Source organism: Rhamphochromis longiceps, linkage group LG14 (assembly GCF_057381845.1).
Source record: "Rhamphochromis longiceps isolate RC_006_pf linkage group LG14, R_longiceps_female_GT1.1, whole genome shotgun sequence".
In the NCBI taxonomy this organism is placed as follows: domain Eukaryota; kingdom Metazoa; phylum Chordata; class Actinopteri; order Cichliformes; family Cichlidae; genus Rhamphochromis; species Rhamphochromis longiceps.
Window position 1 is genome coordinate 5822852 of NC_140570.1, and position 27593 is coordinate 5850444.

At 41.3% G+C, this 27593-nt stretch overlaps 1 protein-coding gene across 6 annotated transcripts in view; it reads right to left on the reverse strand.

The window, feature by feature from the left end:
* Positions 1–19572, reverse strand: part of fat3a (FAT atypical cadherin 3a) — a 180488-nt gene extending 160916 nt beyond the window's left edge. For all 6 annotated transcript variants that reach the window (XM_085379829.1, XM_085379830.1, XM_085379827.1 and 3 more), the window contains exon 1: positions 19431–19572. The gene's annotated coding sequence lies outside the window, so the exon portion shown is untranslated. The remainder of the gene's footprint in view (positions 1–19430) is intronic.
* Between the last annotated feature and the right edge of the window lie 8021 nt (positions 19573–27593).

Here is a 27593-nt window from a genome sequence, read left to right on the forward strand (position 1 = left end):
GTTAGCCTAAACAGTAAGGCATAAATGGTAATCCTGTTCATGTGTTAATCACCAGAGGATGCTGCATAAAAAGAGATGATGTGTGCCAAATTTTGTGCGCAGTTTGTCACACAATGTGTTGGCCCAGCTGCTGTATTTTACAGGGAAAGAAAAGAAAGAGAGCTAACTTCACTCAGAGATAGAGAAAGATAAGAAAGACGGAGAGCAAGACGAGCGGTTAGATTTAAAGGTAAGGACTGCTCAGTGGTATTTGATAAACTGGACGTTTAAAGCTTAAATGTAACTCCTCATGTTTCTAAATTAGATATTAGGTCTGTACGTGTGACATTATGTCTTTTCATATTGTGAAACATGCTGCAAAATAAACTGAGGTAAACTAACTCAGTTCGCTTAGATCACTTAGATTACGGATCTTTATTTAAAGGCTGCATAAAAATACTCTGCAGGTTAATGCAGGATAAACAGGTTAGATTGTGTGTGACTAGTGCAGTGGCTGTGGTTTCAAGGTCAGAGGTTACATCAATTGTAACAGAGATTCATATGATTTTTAGCTGATAATGCTTAGATCCATTGAATGAATTCCACCTTCATACAAACTGTATAGAGTGGTCCCTCGTTTGTCATCGTAGTTACGTTCTAAAAATAACCCGCGATAGGTGAAATAGCCAACTGCAGCCAACAATTATTACAGATGTTTTAAGGCTGTAAAACCCCTCACTACACACTTTATACACTTTTCTCAGACAGGCCAGAAGATTTTCACACTTTTCTCTTGTTTAAACACTTTCACGTTCAAGCCTTCGTAGAAAAATAAGTCCAGTATTATAGAATGAAACCAAAGGTACAACGGTGCAAAACGTTTCGTCGACATTGTTGTGTTTGTTGGGGATTCAACTTAAAAACTAGTGATGTGCGATACCACTGATTTCCTATTCGATAGAATAGAATAGAATTCAACTTTATTGTCATTGCACATGCACAGGTACAGGGCAACGAAATGCAGTTTGCATCCATCCAGAAGTGCTTTAGTGATATACAGTAGATATATTACAATATATATTAGCAATAATATAGATATGTGAGTATATTACAGAAATGGGTCTATTATGGTATGTTATAATGTACACGATATGAAGTATGTTGTGAATATTCTATAACTATAAGTATGTACAGGCTGTAGTGAGTACAAGCTATGTACAGGCTATGAACAGGATATAAATATGAAAAACTATACAGAATATGAAATAAATAACTTTAAAGAAATCTGAGATATACAGTTATACAGAAATGGGAACTATGCAAGTTGTAAACAGTTGTAGGATTAAAAATTATCAAATGTACAGAATGACTATTTACACAGAGCTATACAGTAGTGCAGTTAAGATAAGTGAGATATAATTCCTACAGAGGCTATATAAAGTGCTAGTGGTTGTGAGTGGTGGTTCAGTCCATGTTATTATTGTGTGTTTGAGGGTACAGTTGTCCATTGTGGGTGTGTGTATGTTCAGTCCATGTGTTAACGTGGGTCAGATGTCAGGAGGCAGAGTTCAGGAGTCTGACGGCTGTGGGGAAGAAGCTGTTCCGGTACCTGGTGGTCTTAGTCCAGAGGCTCCTGTAGCGCCTCCCAGAGGGCAGGAGGGTGAAGAGTCCATGTGATGGGTGACTGGGGTCTTTGATGATTTTCCCAGCCCTTTTCAGACACCGCTTCCTGTAGATGTCTTTCATGGCAGGAAGTGGTGCTCCGGTGATGCGCTGGGCAGTTTTCACGACCCTCTGCAACGCCTTCCGGTCCGAGGCAGAGCAGTTCTCGTACCAGACTGTTATACAGTTGGTCAGGATGCTCTCGATGGTGCAACGATAGAAGTTCACCAGGATGTCTGAGGACAGGTGGTTCTTCCTCAGAGTCCTCAAGAAGAAGAGGCGCTGGTGAGCCTTCCTGACCAGCTTGGAGCAGTTGGTCGTCCAGGTGAGATCCTCGGGGATGTGGACTCCCAGGAACTTGAAGCTGCTCACACGCTCCACAGCCGTCCCCTTAATGTGGATGGGTGGATGTGGGTCAGCATTCCTCCTGTAGTCCACGATGAGCTCCTTGGTCTTCTCGGTGTTAAGCAGCAGGTTGTTTCTGTCGCACCACTCAGCCAGACAATCCACCTCCTCCCTGTAGGCGGCCTCATCGTTGTCACTGATGAGGCCAATCACCGTGGTGTCATCTGAAAACTTAATGATGGTGTTGGAACCATCAGCAGGTCTGCAGTCGTGGGTGAAGAGGGAGTAGAGGAAAGGGCTCATCACACAGCCTTGTGGTACACCGGGGTTCATTGTGATGGTAGATGAGCAGTGGTTATCCAGCCGGACATGTTGGGGGCGGTTGGTCAGGAAGTCCAGTAACCATTTGCAGATGAGGGAACTGATGCCCAGGTCTGTCAGTTTCCTGATGAGTTGTGAGGGGTGGATTGTATTGAATGCTGAACTGAAGTCTATAAACAGCATTCTGGCGTAGGTGTTGTTGTTGTCTAGGTGTGAGAGGACAGAGTGCAGTTCGATGGAGACTGCATCCTCTGTGCTCCTGTTCTGAATTGGTGGGGTTCCAGGGTGGGGGGGAGACAGGATTTGAAGTGTGCTAGGACCAGCTGCTCTAAGCACTTAGTGATGACGGGGGTGAGTGCTACTGGGCGGTAGTCATTGAGGCAAGATGGGTTGGAGTTTTTGGGTATCGGGACGATGGAGGTGGATTTGAAGCAGGCCGGTACCACAGCGTGGGCCAAGGACAGATTGAATATGTCTGTGAGCACTCCTGCAAGCTCCCCAGAACATGCTCTGAGAACACGCCCGGGGATGCCATCAGGACCTGCAGCCTTGTGGACATTGATCCTGCTCAGCACCGCTCCTACATCGGTGGGGGAGAGAGTCAGAGGTTGGTGGTCTGGCGTCACGTCTGCTTCAGTTACGGTTGTGGGATTCCCTCGCTCAAAACGAGCATAAAAGTTGTTGAGCTCATTGAGGAAGGAGACATCAGAGGATGCGGGAGAGGGTTTGGTGGTCCTGTAGTCTGTAATGGTCTGGAGTCCTTGCCACATGCGTCGGGGGTTGGAGTTGGAGAAGTGTTCTTCTACCTTCTTTTTGTAATGGTGTTTAGCTTTTTTGATGCCCTTCTTTAGGCAATAAAGATCCGATACCAAGTAAAATTCAGGGTGGCATCTACGATACTGATCCGATGCCGATACTTTGTATAAAAACGTATTTTATTTATTGTATCTCAAATTATAGCGTCATAATGATTACTTGTTCTTATCACTTAATAATACAGAATTCATCATATAGAAATAAAAAAGCTGAATTGTGCACTATTTGAACACCTTGCCTGCCTGCAGCACTAAAGGACTCCGTGAGAGACGTCTGTCTCGCCCTAGCAGCACCTGTCCCTGTCCACTCCTCTTCAGTTCGCCTCAACATACACTCGTCATATTCTGTAATACGATTTACTCTGAGGTGTTTGACAAATTTGTGGTGGTGCCACAACACCTCACTTTCTTGCCACATGTATCGCAAACCACGTCTCAGCTGTTTGTGGATGTAAAATACGTCCACACATAACTCCAATTACGCTCAGCCATTGTTGTGAGTGTGCACGCCAAGGGGCTGCGACACATTTATACAGCTGTATTTCGCACATGACTATGAAAGGCAGAAGAGAGAGTAGTTCCTTCCAATGTAGACAATCCGAATGAAATAAGTTCTTTCCACTGTGTTCCTGTTAATGATAAACTACAAATTTAGCCTAAATTACTAAAGTATTGATATTTTAATGTGAGAATCGATTCTAGAACATAAATGACTGGTATCAGAGGAATTGATATTTCAGTATTGATCCGCACATCCCTATTAAAAACTAAGAACTTCAGAGTCACATTGCTAGCGAGCGATTGAATATTTAAGTAAATTTGACAAGCTGAACGCACTCTGTACTGTGGTCTACAGCCAATCAAGACACAGAACACAATGCGCTATAAAAAAACAAACAAAAAAAACCCAAGGAAAATTGCACAAAAAAAATCTGCGAAAGAGCGAGACTGCGAAAGGTGAGCCACGTTATGGCGGGGACCACTGTACAAAGCAAATTCAAAAGTGTTAAATGTTTTGGTGTTAGTAGTCTTCTTGCAAAAGTAGAGTTAATTTTACTCTAAGTAGAGTCACATTCTTTTAATGTAACTCTGAGGTGTAAAATGATAGTAGTTAAAATCGAGTGTTAAAAATGAGTGTTTCTATGTCAAATCTGGAGGTGTTACAATGGAAACATTAACTCTTGACCTCTTAACTCTGAACTCCTACAGGGGCTATGACACCAATAGAGTAAATTTACAGACTCCGCCCCCAGCACCATAGGCTCCAATCGAAGCTGAAGTGAAGCCGTTTCAGAACATTTTGCTCTACATATTTGAGTTGTTTGCAATGCTTGGTAAGTCATTTTTTAAAAGATTGTTTCAATTATTATTATTATTAGCTTTTACTTCTGTGGCTCTTTGGAGTTGAGACAAAGCTGTGTGAAAGGCATTAGCCATGTTGCTCGGTGATAGCATAATATTCTGTTTTAGCTAGCTGAAAGGTATTGTTTGCAGGCAAATACCACAGCCTTGAAAAAAAGCTTGCATGTGAATTTTCAGTCACATTTTTGGTCAAATACACCTAAAACAATGTCTAGAATGTGAAATGTTGGTATAATGGTGCTATTTGAAGCCTGAAAATGAACTCCCATAAAAAAAAATAAAAAAAACGAGCAAACAGCAGTAGCAGATGTCCTCACTGGGTTCTACATTAGGATTTAGATCCCTCCAGAGTTTTGTGCACACGGTTTAGGTAAAAATGAAAAAGGTTGAGGTTTTACATTTAGTTCAGTATTACCTGCTGCCTGTGTCCTTGTCTTTTGGGAAAATACTTTACACAAGTAATGGCTCAAAAAGGATTTCTTTTTTTTTACTGTGCTGCAATTGTTTACTGGATTATTTGTGCCGTTAATTAGTGTCAACTAATTTTTATTCAATCTCCACATAGGATATGCTTGTGAAGATGGAATATGGGGGAGAGCAGAAGTGCGTTGAAGTTCCACAAAGGGATGAATGAAGGACATGCATATTGTATTGAAGAAATAAGTGATGAGAATGCAGTTATTTGCATTTACCAGCTCATCTATGTCAGACCTTTTGATAAACAAAATTCTAATGAAAGTGAGAACATGTACACTGTTACATCTTTAAGAAAATGTTTTGAAATTGTGGTGCACAGTTCAGAATAAATGTTTATTTAAAAAAAAAACATTGCGTCTTTTTAGTAAATGTTTATTTCCAAAAGAAATTTCTAAAAGTTCAGAACAGTAAAATTCCCGCTTTTTAGAATTAATTAGAAGATAACTCTTACGTAGTTAAACTAAAATACTGTTTGAGAGTTAATATATAAACTCTTAACACCTAGTTAGCATTAGTAAGTGTTAAATTATCAACTCCAGACAGTTAACGTACCAACTCTCCAAAAAGAGTTAAATTAACACTCTCTGGTGTGGACCCATATAGACACTTTAATGGTGTTGAAATCAAATCTGACAGTGTTAATTTGGACATGCTGGATTTGCTGTGTACTGTCTAATATAAAGACATACACAGTGTACTGTCAGTGTTGAGGATGAAAATCAGGCAGGAGAACTCATTAAACACCCCCTTACATCTTGTTAAATTCTGAAATCCACAAACAGCAGCAGATCAACTGATCACAACCTGTACACTACGAAAATCTCCTGGGGCTCTAAATAGAAATTATTATGAGTTATGATACTTTTCCCCACATTGAGCCATTACAACCATTACAATTGTTCCCCTACTGACTAACTCCCCAATTTGGTCCCAAATACGACCTAATTTCTCAATGGTGCGACTAAAAAAAATCCTAGGTCGCACCAGTGCGACCAGCCGTTCGAGTGAAAGAAAGAAAGTCTATGCAACTCTGAAAGTCTATGTGTGGCCAACAGCAGACAACATTATGCCCTATCATGGCCTAACTGTGCTGCTGAAGCGCCGCAGCACCGACTCCGTGCTGCTGCTGTTCGATTGATTTCTGTGTCATGCAAGTGTCTCTGCACAGTTGGCAGAAAAGGGAAATGACGAAGGAAGGCTTCCCCACAATAATCCAATAGTGCATGGCGACACCTGCATATTCTGCCAATGTTCCGCCAAAACAGATCCTAGGCTGCACCGCTGCGACCAGCCATTCGAGTGAAAAAACAAACAAACAAACAAAAAAGACTGCAATTCTTAAAATCTCTGTGTGGTTAACAACAGACACCAGGGCTCACAAAATCGCCCGGGACGTCGGGCTAGCGATTTTTCCAGTCGGGCTACAAAAATCCATCTCAGTCCTGCCCATCAAGCTATCGTAGGAAGGAAAAATATATGTCAATGCTTTTGCATTCTTTCGCAAATGTAGCTGGGTAATTATGTCATTGACATCGATGAACCACTGTCAATATGTGACATTTGAAATGGCGTTTGAATTTGGGCTTGTTTTTTGCTTTCACTTTCACTTTGCGATCGCACGAACTGTGTATAGAGATCAGCAGTACTGATTGGTGAATGACAGATTAATTGCGCACTAATTCCTCTGGCATAGTCTTATCAATCGTTAGCTTACTATTCAAACATGACAAGTGAAATCTCCCGCAGCAAGCTTAAACATGTCATAGAGGTTAATTGCTCAGAGAATCGCTGACCGTTATGTAAGTACGTGTGTAAATGCAGATGGATTTACGCAGGAATTTTAGTTCTGCAGAGCCAAATAAGACAGGTCAGGGTGAAGAAGGGACAGTCAAAGAAAAGCTTACCACAAAATGGAAAAGTTATGACAAATCAGACTATGAGGCAAAAACAAAGCGCAGCTTTTTTGGTTTCATGGTCAAAAGAATTTCTGTGGTTGGAATATAGTAAGCTAAATAACATAATAACATTTAATGTTCTGCCGGGTGTGTTGAGTTTCCCTCGATTTCTGAGTTGACAAGCGCCTTTGTTATTGGGACCAGTAATTTTAAGAAAGACCCCTCATCAGAACCCATGAGAAATGCAAAAGTGCATTATTGCTCAGTCTGCAGTATCTTTCCTAGAACAAACACCAATTGCAAAAAACATACTAAAAATAAACCAAGCACAACAAGAAGTCCTGAAAAAGCTGTTTAGAACAGCATACTATGTTACAAAGAGTGAACTACCATTGGCAATATTTAGCAGTCTTTGCAAACTTCAAAAAGCAAATGTCCTAGATCTTGGTTCCACTTACCTCTTACCCGTGATTTCAGTGGAAATTTCAAATTCAGGATCTGACACAGACTGATTCATGTTCTACACAGTTCTTACAAGTTCATATAAATTTCTGTTCAATTAGAACCAAATATTTGAGTTGATGATTGTAATTTTTATACAGTTTTTGTAATTTGTGTTTTAACTATTTTTTGATTGCTGTTTTGTTTCCTTTACAATATTATACTTAATAATACTGTAAAGGAAACAAAACATCAATCAAAAAATTGTCCTTTTTTTTTGTTTGTTTGTTTTTTTAAAATTCGGGCTACTTAAATTTATTTTCGGCTACCAAAAACTGAAGAGTGCCTGCCCGAAGGGGTACCAGGGATTTTGAAATTTTTTGAGCCCTGGGAGCCATTATGCCCATATTGTGGTCTAAACCAATCAGATATTGAGATGTTCAGTTCAAAGCCTTTGAGGCACTTTTAATTTTGACTTTCTTTTTATTTTATATATCTTGAGATATTTTAAGTTTAAATTTCAGTTCAGCGAAGCACTTTAAGCACAAGAACGTTTTCAGTACCGTATTTTTCGGACTATAAGGTGCACTTAAAATCCTTTCATTTCCTCAAAAGTGTGCCTTATGTATGAATTCTATTTGTGCTTACTGAACGTGAACAGATTTATGTTACACAGCACTCAAAAATCTGTCAAAATGTTTTAGTATGACTTCGGTAAGCAATGAAGCCACACCGCTTGACGGACTGTTGGAGCATTACAGCTACCATAGTCAGGAGCCTTGCAGATTAATACGTACCGTGCTTCAACATAATATTACCGTATTGCGTGTGTATAAGGACCCAAAAATGGCACCTGTTAAGAGACATGCTCATGAAGCAGATTTCAAATTCTATCGGTCATGCAGTATGACATGGGAATAGAGCAGCAGCAAGAGAATTCAACATTAATGAATCAATGGTACTAAAGTGGAGGAAGCAAGAAGAATGCATTTCATATCTTAGTAACGTACGTCTGCCATAGAGTTGCTAGCTTAGTTAGCATCAGTGAATTGAACTGGCATTTACTTTCTACTGAAATGATAAATTCAAAAAAACGGACAACCATTTAATTGCCCATATTCATCTGATTTCTAGCAACAGAACTTCAGCAAGTGGTTATTAAGCAGAAAGGTGGATAAATAATGGTAATACAGCTAATGTCCTGAGAAGTAAGTTTCACAATTGCCATGAATGAGGAGGCTTTGCATCCAGCTTGCGGTGTGTGTGGCAACTGCTACAGGCAGGACCTGAAGCCAGTCAAGGTGCATCTAGATATGCGTGGCATTAAAAAAAGCAAATACTAGACCAGGGGTGTCAAACTCAAATACACAGTGGGCCAAAATTCAAAACTGGAACAAAGTCGCGGGCTAACGTTAATATTTAATAAAAAATCTTCCTCCAGATATAAGAATGAATCTTTTCTTATGGACTCAAACAAGTTTTGCTGAAAAACTGAATATGGAACAAGCAAAGCTTAATACTAAACTATATATATATATATATTAGCTGTATAATACCAGTAGGCCAGCTCTAATAGTAACTTGGTATGGCTTTGCGGGCCAAATTTGGCCCGCGGGCCAGAGTTTGACACCTATTTACTAGACTAAACGCACACATTTAGATAGGGATGGGTATCGAAACCCGGTTCTTGTTGAGAACCGGTTCCCACTGTTTCAATTCCTTGGAATTGTTTGCCATTTTTGCAAACGATTCCCTTATCGATTCCAGTCGCCCCGAATGACGTCACCACGTTGCGGAGCGTCATTTACCTGGCAGTAGGGCTGCTCAATTAATCGAATTTTAATCACGATTACGATCTGGGCTTTCAACGATCATTAAAAATGACTGAGCCGATTATTAGCCCCTCCCTCATTTATCCGTGACACCTTATAAACCGGTCCTGGCGCAAAAAAGGTTGGAGACCGCTGATTAAGAGGACCCGAGGGAAGCTCGGAAAGCTAAGCAGAAGTTATTTGGAGAGGGGAGTGACTGCTGTTGGTTGAAAAGAGAGGTTAAAAAAAACTTCAGTGGTGTTGCACACTATTTTATATTATTTATTTTAAGTCATTGTTAACCCTTTAAAGCCGGTCAAAGCAGCACGCTCCGTTTTGTGTAACTATTTTTAAATCCCTGTAGAACCTGAACCGTGTAAGCTAGCACAATAATTTGTTTTGCATATGAAACCGGAGGAGTTGTACTTACATCTGATGCCATCAGCTTGTCCTCGGTCACGGTTTCCTTCCACATATAGCTTTGCAAAAATTGCATAAAAAGCGCTTGCAGGAACAAAACCATAATATTCCAGAAACAGGCTTTGCCGATCCGATCAGCTGTTCGTAACACTTCCCACAGTGAAACAGACGCCAGCGCGAACTATCGCATGTCCGCCATTCCCTGGCCGAAACCAGAAGTGACGTCATTTTCGCGGAAAATGTAGTTTTTTTTACTTGTAGGCCTTAAAAGCCTATACTGGTCATGTTTGACTTTTCTGAATAGTTTCTGGGATGCTTAGAACTCAAATTGCACTGCTGGAAATAGTTTATTTTGATGCACCTGCTGTTTTTGCATCATAGGATTGTTTTTTGGTTTTTCCTGCAGTATATAAAAATTGGTGTATCTCCAAAATAAAACTATGAAGACACTCAAACTAAATTTCCTGTTGTTGTAAACTATTCTTTGCAACTTTTTTGTATTTAAAGTTTTGAGGGATAAATCTCTTAAATTTCTCCAAGTAGAAAGATATGTAAAAGAACCAAAAACGATTTTCAATTTTTTTGTAGTTCATTGCACTTTTTTGCAATTAATGTAGTTACTATGGACTTAATGCATACATATTATTAAAATATGGGCTATAACAGTTGTATAGCAACTTGAAATGCTCCCACAAATGGCACTACAACATGTAAAAAAATAATATAAGCTCTGGCGGACTTGGTTCTATAGTAGGTCTTAAAGGGTTAAATAAATATAGTCAAATAATCGAGATCTCAATTTCAGTGAAAATAATCGTGATTATCATTTTTGCCATAATCGAGCAGCCCTACCTGGCAGGAAACATGGCGGCTCAAACGCTCAAAAGTTTGATTATACTTTACGAGAACGGATGACAACAGGGCAACTTGCAATACTTGAAAAGTAGACATTTCATTTAAGGGAGGAAACACTACGAATATGCAAAAGCATTTGCTCACAAAACACGTGATAATCTTAAATGAATGTCGTGTTTTTAATTCCGCTCCGGACTCGTGAATCTCAACCCAGCAGCAGCGGTAACGTTTGCACATCCTCTCCCGTTAATGCGGCAGGTAAATAATCAACTAACAGTGCATATTATGTTAGCGTGATCTGCCTTATTACAAAACCTGCTATTAGGGCTGCTCGATTATGGCAAAAATGATAATCACGATTATTTTCACTGAAATTGAGATCACGATTATTTGACGATATTTATTTAACCCTTTAAGACCTACTATAGAACCAAGTCCACCAGAGCTTATATTATTTTTTTACATGCTGTAGTGCCATTTGTGGGAGCATTTCAAGTTGCTATACATCAATACAACTGTTATAGCCCATATTTTAATAATATGTATGCATTAAGTCCATAGTAATTACATAAATTGCAAAAAAGTGCAATAAACTACAAAAAAAATTGAAAATCGCTTTTGTTTTGTTTACATATATTTCTACTTGGAGAAATTTAAGAGGTTTATCCCTCAAAACTTTAAATACAATAAAGTTGCAAAAAATAGTTTACAACAACAGGAAATTTATTTTGAGTGTCTTCATAGTTTTATTTTGGAGATACAGTTTTTATATACTGCAGGAAAAACAAAAAACAATCCTATGATGCAAATTTGCAAAGAAAACAGCAGGTGCATCATTTCACTGTGGGAAGTGTTACGAACAGCTGATCGAATCGGCAAAGCCTGTTTCTGGAATATTATGTTTTTGTTCCTGCAAGCGCTTTTTATGCAATTTTTGCAAAGCTTTATGTGGAAGGAAACCGTGACCGAGGACAAGCTGATGGCATCAGATGTAAGTACAACTCCTCCGGTTTCATATGCAAAACAAATTATTGCGCTACCTTACACGGTTCAGGTTCTACAGGGATTTAAAAATAGTTACACAACACGGAGCGTGCTGCTCTGACCGGCTTTAAAGGGTTAACAATGACTTTGAAAAATAATATAAAATAGTGTGCAACACCACTGAAGTTTTTTTACCTCTCTTTTCAACCAACAGCAGTCACTCTCCTCTCCAAATAACTTCTGCTTAGCTTTCCGAGCTTCCCTCGGGTCCTCTTAATCAGCGGTCTCCAACCTTTTTTGCGCCACGGACGGTTTATGCCCGACAATATTTTCACGGACCGGCCTTTAAGGTGTCGCGGATAAATGAGGGAGGGGCTAATAATCGGCTCAGTCATTTTTAATGATCGTTGAAATTCCAGATCGTAATCGTGATTAAAATTCGATTAATTGAGCAGCCCTACCTGCTATTACTGTGCATTTAGGTGACCATGATGAGAGAGACAGAGTCTGGCTGCCTCAGATGCTGGCAGTTCTCGCTGCAGTCTACCGGTAGCGTCTCCTTTCAGGCAGGATAGACGAATGTCACCAAGCAGTGACTAAGTTTGTGGTAAAAGGCTTGCACAGCAGGTGCCCCCGATTTGCCACAGCAGGTGCCCCCGATTTTCAGTAAGTGAATGTGTTTAATTGTAGGCAGGGATATTACTGGATATTCTTGTTTACACAAGAATATCCAGTAATGTCCCTGCCTACAATTGCTACAGAATAATTTATGGAAAATGGAATCGGAATCGTGAAAATCTTATCAATACCCATCCCTACATTTAGATGTAAAATTTCTGATATGTTCACAGTGAAAGCCTCACAAGCCTCACATCTAGGCAATTTAGCTGTCAGGTTTCAAAGGATATGTCAGCTGGTTGTTGAGTTAAGATATATTGATGGTACATAGATTACCAACTTTTTAGCTCGATTTCCTTGATGTTTCAGTTTATTTGAAGTGTATGTTTAAATGTAAGCATCCCATCAGATCATGGGGAAAAAAATTCGTTTTTGTTTTTTTTTTAAAACTAATTTGTGGTGCTAAGCACAGTGTCATAGACAAAGGACTGGGATGCAGTAGAGCTGCAGTACATGTGTGAAAAGAGCTTATGGTGAAACTGTGAACAATAACATTCTCTTACTCACACGCCAATTGCACAAACGCTGGGGATGAAGCACTAGAACACAGCAACAGGCAACCCCCATCATGGATAAAGAAGGCATCCAAAGAAATCCCCCAACTCTCTCCCTCTCATACACACGCAGGAAGATGAAGGAAGGGGGGAGAGGGCATGCAGAGTGCTGGCATTTGGCTCAAACAGACGCTCACAAAGCTCTTGGGACCCCAGAGATGCAGGAAAAGCAGGGGGAGAGTGAAGAAGGAGGAGGGGTTGCAGCAATGCCATTTCCAAGCAGCCAGCCTGTGGAGCAAGGCACTTGGAGAGAAGGAGAACAAAAAGAATAGAGAGAATAGCTGCATCTTCTCCTCCCCCTCCTCTCTTTCTTCCATGTGGAGGTCAGTGTGCTCAGTGGGGAGGATCAGCCACTGCAGCCAGTCCTACAGTGCTCTGCAAAGTGCTCTCACATATTATCTGCAGCAATGCAGCCCGTGTCCTGATATGCAGCCACAAGAACACAGAAACAACGTCAAGGCTGGAACATCTATCAGTATACTGCTAAAAAAAAATCCCGTCTAACATCGGAAGCCCAGCCTCATCCAGCAATGTTACACTGTCAGAAATTGCTCAGAGCTGCTAGGCTTTATTGTGAAAGGAAAATGTTAGTCATGAGGCTGAATTGTTAATAAATATGACTACAAACCTGTTTCACTTGATTGCAAAAATGATGCAGCTCTAAATCAGCACCAATCTAACAAGTTTAGGTTTAGGTAATGAAATATGCACATGCCACATTATCATCAAAAGTACCTGGAAAACGAAGGTAATCTAAACATTTCTGCCATCTTTAAAGGCAAATCTCTAAATTTTTAAATCCCACATCACACACGATAATTACCACTCAGAGGCACAACAAAACATCTCCAGCTCAGTTCACTTGTGTTTCCTCTGTATCATGGACAACTCATGACACCTCCTACACAAGACAGTTCTGAGGCAGCAGAGCTCCTTCCTCAGACTGACTCAACCATAAAAAGTGCTTCAGGAAATTATTCCTACCATTCTCTGTAAGTATAAGACGTGGTTGTTCAAACATACATATAGTATGGGGTTTTTTTTTTCAATTTAATTCAATTTATAAATGGGGCCAAATCTTAGCAACTGTTGCCTCAAGGCAAGTTGTAGCACACATAGAAAAACAAAACAAAACCAAAAAAAAAGCGTTTCAAAAGAAGAACTCATCATGTTACATTCCACAGCATAAATCTAAGTATTTTGTGTCCTAAATATGAATATTGAATTGCAGTTTTCTGTTAGTGTTTACTCTGAGTAATTCACTCACATGGGACAAAGTTTAGACAAAAAGGCTTATAGTTGCATCACTCCCACAAACTTAATAACCAGGTTTAAACAAATCTACAAATAAAATATGAGAAATATCTCATACAAGATGATATCTTTTAGTATGTACAAAAAGCTATAATTAAACCTGCCACACTGCAGTCTAAAGCAGCTACTGTATTCCAATTAGACCTTGCATAACAGGTAAAGGACAAGGGTGTAAAGAAGGAATTGTTAAGTATGATAAGAGGTGATGATGAAGGGAGGAACTGTTGGGAAAGGAGGAGTGGAAAAGGAGCTGCACGGACTCTGGCAGGGCAGAGCCAATTAACAGTGGATGCCTAGCTGGTGTTGTCTACCTGATGAAAGGTGAGAGGAGGAGGAAGCACCTTCATACTCTCTCCATCTTTCTGGCATACACACACACAGTAGCAGATGTGTGCAGATACGCACATGACCGATTTAAGCTGACATAGCAGTCTTTCTCTCTCCCTAATATATATATATATATGCAATGCTTTTTCTGAATACTAAACAGTAGAGAAAAAAAAGGCACCTCATTGCTATTGGTGGAAAAATGTATCATGTCGACAAATAAAAAAAAGTGGCATCATGTGGGATTTTATTGTTTCGGAATGATGTGAAAAATTTGGGAGTGACGGCAGCGAGATCCAGCGGGCGAGAGAGAGAAAGAGATGTGTAACGTTTAGGGTGGAGTGCATAGCTAGTGTGTTGTGTGATTGTTGTTTTGCTTTGTGTCAGTAAGGGTACTAATGAACGTCACAAAGGAAGACACCATCTCCACTGAACAATGTCTCCAGGTGGAAAACCGGAGGAATCATACGCCTGTTGTCAGGCCTGCAGGGTTTATCCCTGTGGTGTTCTCCCCTGCCTTGTGGCGGACAAACTTTTTTTTTTTTTTTACTGGCAAAAATAATTTGTGGGACATCTTATTACGACAGCTGATTGTTCTCTCATTTTAGTTTTAGTAGTTTTTTTTAATGGTTGTACAAAAAAAACCCCCAAAAAAACAATGAAATGAAAAAATAACTGTACATGCAGACATAAGATTGTGCTGAAAACAATGATACCACACAAGGCAAAAAAAAAAAACATTTAAAGGTGAAATATAAATGTAAAATCAAAAGCAGTCAAATATGGCCAATTATAATCTGGAACTAAGTGGGTTAACTTTTTTTGCTAGGCCCCCCTTTGTTTTACAAGAATAATGCCCCCTGTATCCCACTGTAACTTTACTGTATAAAGAGCTAACATCTCCAAAATGTCAGGAGTAAGTTAGTCATTACAAGAAGTGTTTGTGAACTAAAAATCAAGAATGTGGGATACTGTCTGTCCGTGATTTGGAGAGCCCAGCGCTGCTCCCGATGCAGGGAAAACCAATTCTGCAGGGGAGACCTCCCTTGGCACTTGTGCAGGTGAAGCCAAAGGGAAGACATGCTTCACCATATTTTCTAGTCTTTGGCTTGGAAGGAAGTTGGTTTGGAAACATATTTGGCGATGCTTCATCTCCTGCTTTGCATTTGTCTGGGAGCCCCATCAAAAACCTGTCCACTATGCCATCAGTCTCCAAGCGTGTTTTTTTTTGTTGCTTTTTTTTTGCCCCAGGGGGCGGGCCCCACACTTTGGGAATCTCTGGTTTAATTCAACAAAGCATGAAAAACTTAGGTTTAAATTTTTCATGACAGTGCAGAATTTCTGACATTTCCCATATGGAAAAGAAATAGTAAAAACTTATATGATTTACTCATGAAAGTGGCCACTTTCTCATTACTTTCATACATTGTTTTAGTAAGTATCCAGAACATACAAGTTTCATTATATAATTTTTCAAGGGATCTTATATCTGTTTTCACTCTTGTATGCTTTTCATACAAGTTTCACACAAGACAGATACAAACTTTATAAGATTTATATATATCTTTTCCATATAGGTTTGTTTAAGTGTAAGCATGTAACAATTTTATTTTTTTCTAACAAAAAACTTAGACTTGTGTTTGTGAATGAACCACCTCAATTGTGTAGCTTTCTGGATTTTATACTTATTAGGCTACATATTTATTTATTATACAGGCTATACAGTAAAGTTGGGCGATTAGACGAATATATTGACTATTGACAATAGGGTGAGCCTATACCCATCATTTTTACAAGAGCGATTCATTTATTTATCATTTCCCCATGAGTACGTTTGCTAATAATGTTGGTTGAAGCTTACAGAAGCAGTCAACAGAAAAAATAATACCGCTGTTTCAACAGCACACTCTTCCAGCTGTGAACAAATGCACCCTCCTCAGAGTGCACCAAAATGCAGCGACTCATTTACTGAAACTCATAACAGAAAGAAAGAAAGTTAGTTCAGAAAAAAACAAACATTTTATTTCTTTCTTCTTCTTTTTTTTAAACCCACAGTGGTGGGGAGGGAAACAAAGAGAAATTGGCTTCTTTTTTCCACTATAACCGTGTTTACAGGCAGCTCCGGTGTTTGTCTTACACACTCAACCAAACAACAAATACAAAATTAAACAAACAGTTAGGGCTGGGCCATATTATACCATTCACGGTAGTACCGGTATAATGTTAGGCAACGATAGGAAAATGAAATATCGCGATAGAATATGAGTAAAACGCGCATGCGCAGTGCCTTTGTTTTCATACGCACATGGCCAATTGTTGAGTGAAACAGATGAACCAGAATTGGTTTGTAAAAATGGTGCAACTTCAGTGATGTGGAACTGGTTTGGTGTTTGTCAGTCAGATACACGACAAAGCACATTTTTTTGCAGAACATGCAAGCGGCCGTCGTTATTGTCGTATTTGTCGGACTAAGATGCTCTTAAATGTGGGAGTAATCTGGGTCCTAAACTCCGTATGCTTCAGGTCAAACGAACACTGCAGCATCACTGAGAGTTAAAAACTGTCTAAATTCTTTCATCTTTAATAAAACGATCAGCATTACTGCTTTACCAGGTGTAACTATGAAGTTTAACTTCCAGGCATCCATGAAAACAAAATTTATTACATTTAACGGAGTTAGAAGTTAGCAGGAAGCTAGCGGAAGTTAGCTCGCTAGTTTCGCGAGTTACCTAAGCATGATATTGCATGTTCTGACTGAGAGATTTCTGAAAAAATTAAAACGTACAGCTCTGTTATCACTTCCAACATAAATGAAGACAGGAAACTAAACAGCAGTGACGTTTGTAGGGTTACTGAAGTTGGGCTAGCTGGTATATAATGATGTGCTACGTGATCGCTAGCGACACAGCTATGTTAGCATAACATAAACAGTGAAGCTGGAGGACGAACACTAACACTTTTCCACTTATAAAAGTTAACGTTAAGGTTCCTCATGGTTAGAGACAAATGCAATCGCATGGCAGGATGCTGTAAACGGACCAAACTTCAGTCAGGAGAACAACTGAGATAATCCATCCACAATACGAGGTTAGTCATTAATATACTGCAACAACATGGGAATAGAGCAGCTGCCAGAGAATTCAACATTAATGAATCAATGGTACAGAAGTGGAGGAAGCAAGAAGAATGAGTTTAATAAAGTTTGATTTATCTGACTGCTTTGTTTCGCTTAATGTGCCTTATAATCCCGTGCACCTTATGGTCCGAAAAATACGTACTGCACCTCTTTTTAACTTCAGTGGATATTATACATGGTTATGCTCAGGATATGTCAGCCCATTTCTACTGGAAATGCCTTTTGGTTAAACTTTCAGCAAGGAATTTGCATTTGCACTGTTATATTTTTATAAAGCTTTAATGTACATAAAAACCAGTTTCTTGTTTAAGTGAAAATAAATGGAAGGTTGTCTTTTTGCGCTAGTAATGTTGTGGAGTTGTATTTTGTCTCGCATCAATTATATCGTCAGTTATATCGTTATTGCAAATTTTCAAATATATATCGTGATAAATATTTTTGGCCATATCGCCCTGCTCTACAAACAGTTACTTAAAAATCAAAATGCCTCTTCCAGCGAACATTAAAAAAAACAAACAAACAGATTCTCTGCCGTATTGTTAAGTCTACTGTTAAGTCTTTGGTGCATCTCAAATAAATAAATAAATAATCCCAAAAGTAGCTATATTAATACTGAAACAAACAAGAAAAGAAGGCAAAATATTCCCTCCAAACAAAACTTATACATTGTAATTGCGCAAATCAGTCCGTGCATGATTATATTGCTTCGCCCATCAAAAAGTCTGCACAAATATATCCCCTATTGTTGGTTATTGGACTGACGATTGTCAGTTGGAAAATTTTTACATATCACCTCGCCTCTGTCAGTGCGCCCCAGGGTGGCTGTGGCTACATTGTAGCTTGCCATCACCAGTGTGTGAATGTGTGTGTGAATGGGTGGATGACAGGTTGTGTAAAGCGCTTTGGGGTCCTTAGGGACTAGAAAAGCGCTATACAAATACAGGCCATTTACAGGCCATTTACTATACAGTACATAAAATTAAAATTCACATGTAACTGAAACGTTTAATTATGCAGGCTACAAAAAATAAATTAAGTTTAGATTATATTTATATGAAACCTGTATACTTACTGAATATGTATACTTCATTTTAACCATATGTAATATCTACATATGTGTGTGTGTGTGTGTGTGTGTGTGGGGGGGGGGGGGGGTTAAAAAAGGTTTTGATTTTGCCACCCCATTTGATGTCCATGCCGCCCTAGCAAAATTTCTTTAGATCCGCCCCTGCCAGTGCACATGGTGAAAAGCGCACACGCAAGCTACAGACTTTTTCATTAATGCAGCTCCACCCTTAAGATCGGCCTTACTGGCCGCTAGTAACCTTGATGACATAGCTTCTCTTCACACACCTCCCCTCAATGCCCACGGGACACTTAAAACCAGTCCCAGTTGTTGCTTCCATCTGTATGTCTGCAGCAACACACATGTTAACCTCGAAACTAGAGCACGTCTGCATCGCATCACATCACAAGAAGCATCCGAGGATTTCTCCCGAGCGCGTCCAGTATCATGAAACACGACGATTATTTTTATCATCTTCGTTCCACTCCCAGAGCACTGCAGCTCCGGCGATATGAGCGCTGCTGTAGGCGACAGCATTACAGAAATCATTCACATAAAGGTGCGACGGAGGCCTGCTTTGTGTGTGTGTGTGTGTGTGTGTGTGTGTGTGTGTGTGTGTGTGTGTGTGTGTGTGTGTGTGTGTGTGTGCTAAAGTTGCATGACCAGTACCACACAGCTGGGCTAGTCCCGGTGGAGCAAAGACAGCTACACAGCGGTTCAGCCATGGCGGCTGCAGCGGAGACTGGACCACTAATGGTCGGAGCCCGCCGACCACCGTTTTCCCTCCATACCGTGAGGTAGCGCGCACCTACTGCGCTGTAACACGGCGAAAGCAGCAGCTAGAGCTCATCTCACCTTCACCATCCCTGTTTTCAGTAAGGAGAAAAGAAAATGCACTACCGGCTCTCCAGAGCCGTCCCCCGCATTCACTTCGCACCTTTGCCCCCCACCAGCCCCTAAGCTACATGCGGTTTCCCGCGGAGCTCACCCGGCCACGCTACAGAAGACCTCGGTACGAAAGTCCGTCCAACTCCGCACGATCCTCCAACAATGACTGCAGAATGTCCGCTTCGATCTGATCCGCGCCCCCGCTCTGCTGATGCTGCTCCGCGAGCCGCGCGCTCACGACGAGGCCGGGGCGTGTGCAGAGATGCACGGGCAGAGCGCAACCTGCCGGAGATGCACAGATTTAACCAATTCTTTGCTCCATTTAGTCAAGTCAGCTTAGCTAAAGCTGTCACTAAACAGCTTGCTTTCGCAGTTTGCTTTGGTTTATTATCCATGTGCAACCCGTTTTGCAGCATTTGGCTGATTCTGAGCAGAGTGAAGGCCTTTACACTTCAGGATTCCTCCATCAGTAGAAACATTCAGATCACTGTGGTACAAGTTCATCTTGCCTTCCTCCGTAGATGCTTGATTTTGGTGTCTCTTTATTTTCGGCTGACAGCAGAGGTGGGTCGAGTATCCAAAAATTGTACTCAAGTAAGAGTAGCATTACTTTAAAATATTATTACTCAAGTAAAAGTGAAAAGTAGTCTCAAAAAAAGTTACTCAAGTAAGAGTAAAAAAGTACTTGGTGAAAAGACTACTCAAGTAGTGAGTAACTGTTTGAAATGTCCAATTTATTTTTTTAAATAAATGCTATCAGACAAACAAAAATTAATAAATATACAAATCTTAGTATTTTCAAAAGGAATATATGTAAAAACATCAACAAAATAAGGCATAACAATTCTAATTTCCAATTTCAGTTTTTCACAACATAAAGCTTTTTTCACCAATACCTACAGTAAATAATATAAATATATAAACAGTGCAAACAATTTCCAGTGACAAGATATGCTGTAAACTTTATATTCATTTTTGCGCCAAATGGCACAGCAGCCTCAGAGAAAACATTAGAACGAGGCATCTTCAACATACATACAAAGCAGCTCATTTTACCATAAATTGTATAAGTGTGCATTTATTTCTGCATATTTAGCAAAAATGTGCCATTTCTTCACACAGTGAAGTGATGGTTAAGGTTCTTTCTGTGAAGCTGTAACTGTTTAGCAGTGAACAGGAGTCCTGCATGACTAAGAAGTCCTTCACAAGCTCCAGATGCAGGAAGAGCTGTACAGATTTTGATTGACAGCTTCTTGATGTGGGGAAAGCCATGCAATAGATCCACACCTCCAGTGAATGGACATGAAAGGTACCTCTCCAGCTCCCCTGCTTCTGGCTTCCCTGAGCCCATGGATCCATTTATCTTAGTCGGTTAGGCTGCTGTTTGCGCTGGACTCATCCAGCTCTGAGTCTAGGTGATGTCTGATGAAGTTGAGACCTGTGGAAAGAGGTATGGTTTCCAAAATAATTAGGTCTGGTCATTATAGTGCTGTATACACTGCCAAGCTGCGGATGTTTAGCAAGTAGATTTGATTATACTAGAGATGTTTTTTACTAACTCTTGCTGAAAAACAAAATCACCCGCAGTATTGCCTTCTGTTTTAACAGTTAAAGAAGTAGAGACGAGCTGTTTGCATGTGCGTTGAACTCTAGCGTCATTAACCAGGCTAGCTGTTAGCTTATAGGCTATAAGCGTGAGCTATAACGGTGTGTTCACACCGAACACGATGGACGCGAACAAAACGCCCCAAACGCCCCTAATTTGACGCGTGCACATTTGCACCTCTACGCGTGTCCAAGAAAAATCCATCGCGCCTCAAAATTGCATTGGAAATGTGGGAGGGATGTGGGAGGAAGTTGTGCCAGACCGGTACCTTTGCTAGATGGCAGCTGTCGAGCTAGCGTTTGAAGAGAGAGTCTCCCTTCTCCATTCACTTTCCCTCGCCCAGTTTGAGGACCTGTTGTCCCGCGTTGGTCCAAGCATTGCCCGCCTAGACACCAACTACAGGCGCTCAATCCCACCTGCAGAGCGCCTGTCCGTGTGCCTGAGGTTAGTTAGTTACTAAGGTTAGTAGTTACTAAACAACTACCGTATACGGTAGTCCTTTATTGATACCTGTGCTAATATGCTAAACTATTGTTTATAGACTGCTAACATGGATGTGCTATGCTATCAATGAATGCCGTCGGTGTTTACTGATAGCAAACTGTGGTACGGAGATGACTGTTTATAATATTTCTAGTGATACTCAGAAGGTCTCATCAAGTCCTGATTTAATTCAATTTATGCTGTTATCAGTGTTTGCATTGATAGCATGGCTGTGGTGTCACATCAATTTATGCGCTCGGTGTTTGCTGATATCAAACTGTAGCATTAGGACCACTGAGTTAACCTTTGTAGTGATACTCACTCCTTTTTATTTAGACCTGGTTTAATTCTGGTATAGTTGAATATTTGTATATAACCCCTGCAGCTGTCAGACTCTATAACAGGGGTCACCAGCCTTTATTAAAACAGAGTTAGATAAAACTGTGAACAGTTTGGTTCATCTTTAGTTACATGGTTCTATCTTGATAAGCTATGTCTTATCACAGATTAATTTTTCAAAAATATTAATGATTTAAGCAAGGAAAGAGCTACATGTCAACATACAACTCTTTATTTCTATTAATGTCTTACTTCATTCCTACCTGATTGACATGTTTAGGAATTATGAGTGATTGGCACACTGTAGTTGTAAACGTTGCTACCAATCAAATTATGATATGTTAAAGTTAAAATAAAACACAACTGTTTTAGATATTATCTAATATACATTTTGTAATTATCCTTATAATTACAAAATGTTTTATGTAAGATTTAAGTTTTGTGATTTAAATCTGACATCACAAAAGTTTTTGGAATTTGACTAATGTATTTTGTAACTGCAGTACACATAATACTAATTTTGAACAATTTTGTCCAGGTTCCTTGTCACCAGGGACTCCTTCAGGACCATCACGTTCAGTTTCAGAGTCAGTGTGTCCACAGTGAGCCAGATCACCCCCCAGGTAGCGACGGCCATCTGAGACTGTCTAGTGGACGACTTCATGGCTGTGCCTTCACCTGGAGACTGGCGGTCCATCACAGAGGGAGCGCTGGAACTTTCCTCTGTGCTGTGCAGCTCTGGATGGGAAGCACGTCCAGACAAAGGCACCCCATATATCATATAGGAGACACACACATTGATATACACTAAATATTTATTTCATTTCTTTTTTGTGGTGCCCAAATTTATGCACCTGCTTGATTTTGTTTAAACAATTATTGCACACTTTTTGTAAATCCAGTAAACTTCTTTTCACTTCTCTAATATCACTGTGTGTCTCCTGTATGATATTTAACTGACATTTTTTATTGTAACAACCAAGGATTTATACAGGAAAATAATGTCTATTAACAAGGTTGCCCAAACTTTTGCAACCCACTGTATTAGTATATTTTGTCATTAGTATAATATGAAATAAATTCTACATGTGTCAAGTCGTGTGCCAACATTTGCTGTGTAGTAGAACTGAGACATTACTCATTATAAAAATTTATTTGAAATAATATTAAAATTCTCAAACAGAAAAACATTAAACATAAATATATAAAATATAAGAATTTACAGAGAGACAGGAATTAAAAAGGACCAGCTGCTCTCCAGAGCAGGAACAAGGCTGAGGAGGAAATGCTCCATTGGAGACTGGTGTGGACTCTTCAGGGATACCAGGATGGCCAGCTCCAGCGCTGATGGACCGTCCTGGGACCCGTCCCTCATCTGCCTCGGAGCCGTCCTCCTCTGTGGGCCTGTAAAACAGCACAAAACACAAAGAAATGAGAAGGCTGCTACTAGATTTTAATTTCAACATTGAAAAAAAAACAAAACAAAAACAGGATATAATCAGATTGGTTGTAGATATTTAGTAAAGGTGATCACAAGGCAATCTCACCGACTAAAAAGGTATCAGTGCTTGCTGTACATACCTGTGGGTGCAGCAGCAGGAGCTCAGAGACTGGGGATGCTCTGCTGCAGAATCAGTTGGTTCTATCAATACAGTATTAAATGTTAACAGGTTGAATATAATAATCAGAGTAGACAGTGGTCCCTCATTTATTGCAGCAGGGGTTCTCAGAATAACTAGCCCCTGGTCACGCACTTTATATACTGTTTTCCCCACACACATGAACATTGGTCACAGTTCTCACAATTGATTCTCAAAGTGCAAACCTTTGTAGATTGCAAAACGTAAAAGTATTATTATGCCGTGGTTTGTCTTCATCTGCCTGCCACTTTCGTGCGCCTTTTTCCCTCGTGGTGCAGGTGTCTATTTCCTTTTTTTTTTTTTTTTTTGTGTCCCGTTTGGATCTTTAGCCATCAGAATTGTTGTCTTAAGGCCAAGAAAGATGCCAAGCGGATTTATTTTACCAAGTGGATCATCATGGCCTTGCCATATTGGTCCATTTGATTGACCTTTATTATAATTATGAATTTATTTTATTTTCAGTTGCTACAAACGGGACAGACATGACTGGGGGATAGGACAGGGAGAAAGAATGAAAGAGAGAGAGGGAGAGAAAGAAAACCAAAGGGGAGAAGAGACGGTGAGAAGGGGGGGAAGAAAGAAAAAAAAAAAAACACCTGGGTCGCCTGTATGGAGAAAAAAAACAGAAGAGAAAGCAAACAACAAAGAGCAACATAATAAAAAAAAACGGCACCATCACAATAAACTAGCTAGCAGTAGATATCAGTAGATACTAAATAATAAACGATATTGTGCAGCACGCAAGATAGACAGCGCACAATGTGCTTTGAGGCAGCAGCCAAGAAAGCTGTAGTCCGCGTCTTTGAATACCCGTGTGTACACCTGTGTGCATACCTGTGTGGATCAGCATGCTTGCATTCCAAAGGTTTCTCCATGTAACGATCTGCTAGGGAGTGTGGGGAGCCACAGCCCCGTCCTCCAGGGTATGAAGCAGGTATGCGTGATTCAAGATGGCGCAGAGTATGGCAGCCTTGTCGCGAGCTCCCCCAAGCAACAGCTTTTTTCTGTGTTTAATTTTACTTTTCCTTCATTTTTTCGCGAGTAGCACATGTCTCCTTGTGTACGACCGACAAACCTTACTGGACATAAAAGACGGTCTTTCTTATAACTTTCCGGAGTTCAAGTTTTGCAACACGGACGCTCCGTTTGCAGACCCCCCATTCATCTCACCTGAGACGCCTTTGTTCTCTGGCCCTGGAGGCCGCAAACGCCGACGCAGAGGGAGAAGATCTGGCGTTCTGGTTCGACTGAGATGGCGCACTAACAGACCACCGTTACCCAGTTTATTACTGGCTAATGTGCAGTCTCTGGAGAACAAGCTGTGCGAGCTTCGGGCACGGATCTCATTCCAGCGAGAGATGCGGGACTGCTGCGTGATCTGCCTCACAGAAACCTGGCTATCGGACAAGGTACCGGACTCCGCAATACAACTACCGGGGTTCTCCGTCAATCGCGCGGACAGGTCACAGGATCTTACTGGGAAAAGCAGAGGCGGTGGTGTGTGTTTCATGATCAACAACAGCTGGTGTGATTATGCGAACGTGCACCCGGTCAAATCCTTCTGCTCACCGGACCTGGAGTACCTGATGATTAAGTGCCGGCCATTCTGGCTACCGAGGGAATTTACAGCAGTGATTATTACGGCTGTTTACATTCCCCCACAAGCCGACACTGACCGAGCACTCAGGGAACTGTACAGCGTGATCAGCAGCGAGGAAACCGCACACCCAGAGGCGGCGTTTATCACAGCCGGAGACTTTAATAAGGGAAACCTGAAGAAAGTCTCACCCAAACTCCACCAACACATCCACTTTAACACTCGTGGAGATCGGCTACTCGACCACTGCTACACCTCTTTCCGGGATGCGTACAAAGCCCTCCCCCGCGCCCCATTCGGCCAAAACTGCACATTCCAGGGTGGCCTTTTGTTGTGGGCAGTCTGAGGTACACCTGTGCACTACTCATGATGTCAGATCAGCATCCTGATGTGGCACACCTGTGAGGTGGGATGGATTATCTCAATATAGCAGATGTGCCCACTACCACACATTTGGACTGATTTGTGACCACTGTTTGGGAGGGATGGTTATATTGTGTATCTAGAATGAATTTTAGGTCTCTACGTCCATCCCATGGGGAATGGGAGCAGTAACAAAGGTGTTGCGTTTATATTTTTGTTGAGTGTATATTTATTAGTTTTAGATGTAGCTTGTATTTTGCTTGTTTACATTATTGTATTTTGCACAACTCTGTTGCTTGTGAAGCTCGCACACAAGAATTTCACTCACATGTGCTGTACCAATGTACCTGTACATGTGATGTGACAATAAAAGTGATTTGATTTGATTTGATTTGTATGGAGGAGATCAAAACTCCAGACATCCAGAGGCCCCCAGAACACAAGAGACCAAGGAAGACCAACAGAGGGACAGCCGCGCCACTGTCCCAGTAAGAGCTGAGAAGAGTCCCAGATGAGGGCTCACTCAGCAGCCGCGGAGCAGAAGCCAGGGGGAGTTGCAGTGACGCGCCCGTGAGCTCCGCCGGCAGCCAGCTGTGCCTCAGTGACCGACACCCCACCTCTGAAGTGGCCCGAGCGAGCCCCAGGCTCCAGGCCCCGATAAGCGGCCGCCAAGGAGTGAGCCGGTGTGTACCCGGACGCCCACCCCCAGACACAAAGAACCACCAACGCATCGACACCTGAGGGAGTCCGCCACTGGCAGGGGAAGTGGTGGTGGGTGGAGATAGGCCTCCAAACCTTGGAGGGCCTGAGATGTCCCCAGAGAGGTGGCGTCTGACATATAGACACAGACATACAGGCACACACAGACACAAACATCCATTCCCACTAGGGCTGGGCGATATGACCCAAAATTCATATCTCGATATTTTTTAGCTGGATGGCGATATAAGATATATATCTCGATTTTTTTTTTTAAAGCCATAAGTTAAGAACAAAAAGAGAGTTCCTAGTCACACTGTGTCCCAGATGTCACACGGGCACTTTTATTTACATACAGCGTAGATGTACATGAAGAAATTACTCAATAAATTATCAGCATTTATTAAATAATCATGGTCCATAAATAAAAGAAAACAATGTTGTTTTTGTGCATAACAAAAAGCTCACAATTGTGCAGTCAAAATGTAAACTAATAGATGCTGAGCATAATAACAAAGAGACAGATTTCATAGCTGCACCACGTCTCTGAACAGGTGCCGTTTGTGGTCCTTATACACACACAGTACGTATCACTCCGCGAGGCTTCTCCTCGGTAGCCGTAATCCTCCGACAATCCATCAAGCGGTGCAGCTCCGTAGCTTAGCAAAGTCATATTAAAACATTTTTTGACAGATTGCTGAGCGCTGTGTACCACATAAAATCGGTTCGCGGTCAGTAAGCACAACCAGAATTCATGCATAAGGCGCACTGTCGATTTTTGAGAAAATGAAAGGATTTTAGGCCGTGCAGCCCCTCCGGGCTGCATGTCGTTAGCGCGGTTAGCTCGCTAGCGCGGTAAGCTCGCTAACACGTTGACGCCGTCCAGCCCCACGCACGGTAACTCGCTAACGGAGATTTTCCGCTTTCATCTTGTCATTGCCTGCAGGTGAAGCTATGGGGGAGGGGGAGTTGTGTTCAGTGAAGGAGAGGCGAGGCCGAGTAACGTTGCGTAGAGACAAAAGTGGACGGAAGAGAGGCAAACCTGCGGCTCCACAAGTATAATTATAACGTAACATAGACTATATCGATATAAACGATATTGTCACATCTTATATCTCGTATGAAAATATATCGATATTTTTAAAAAACTCGATATATCGCCCAGCCCTAATTCCCACCCTCATGCTCTCATATGCACTTACTCCACACTCAACCAACGTGGATACAGACATAAAGAGACGCTGTACACACGATCACACTCCCCAAGCGTACTCTACGAACCGGGTCTAGGTACCCTTGCCCCTGGAGGGGGGGAACTGCACCCAGACCCAGGTGGTGTTACCCTTTTCCCTGCGGTGGGGAGAGGCAGACCGCCCCAACTCCGCAGCAGCAAGGAGGCCCCACACTCCAGACCGCAGTCGGACGGCCAACTCCTCCTAGCCCCCCCGCTCCAGCAGGCCGCAGAGAACGGGGGTGAGAGAAGACTCCAAACCTCCCTCCACCCGCTCATTGTAGTGTTGATGCATGTGTGTTCTA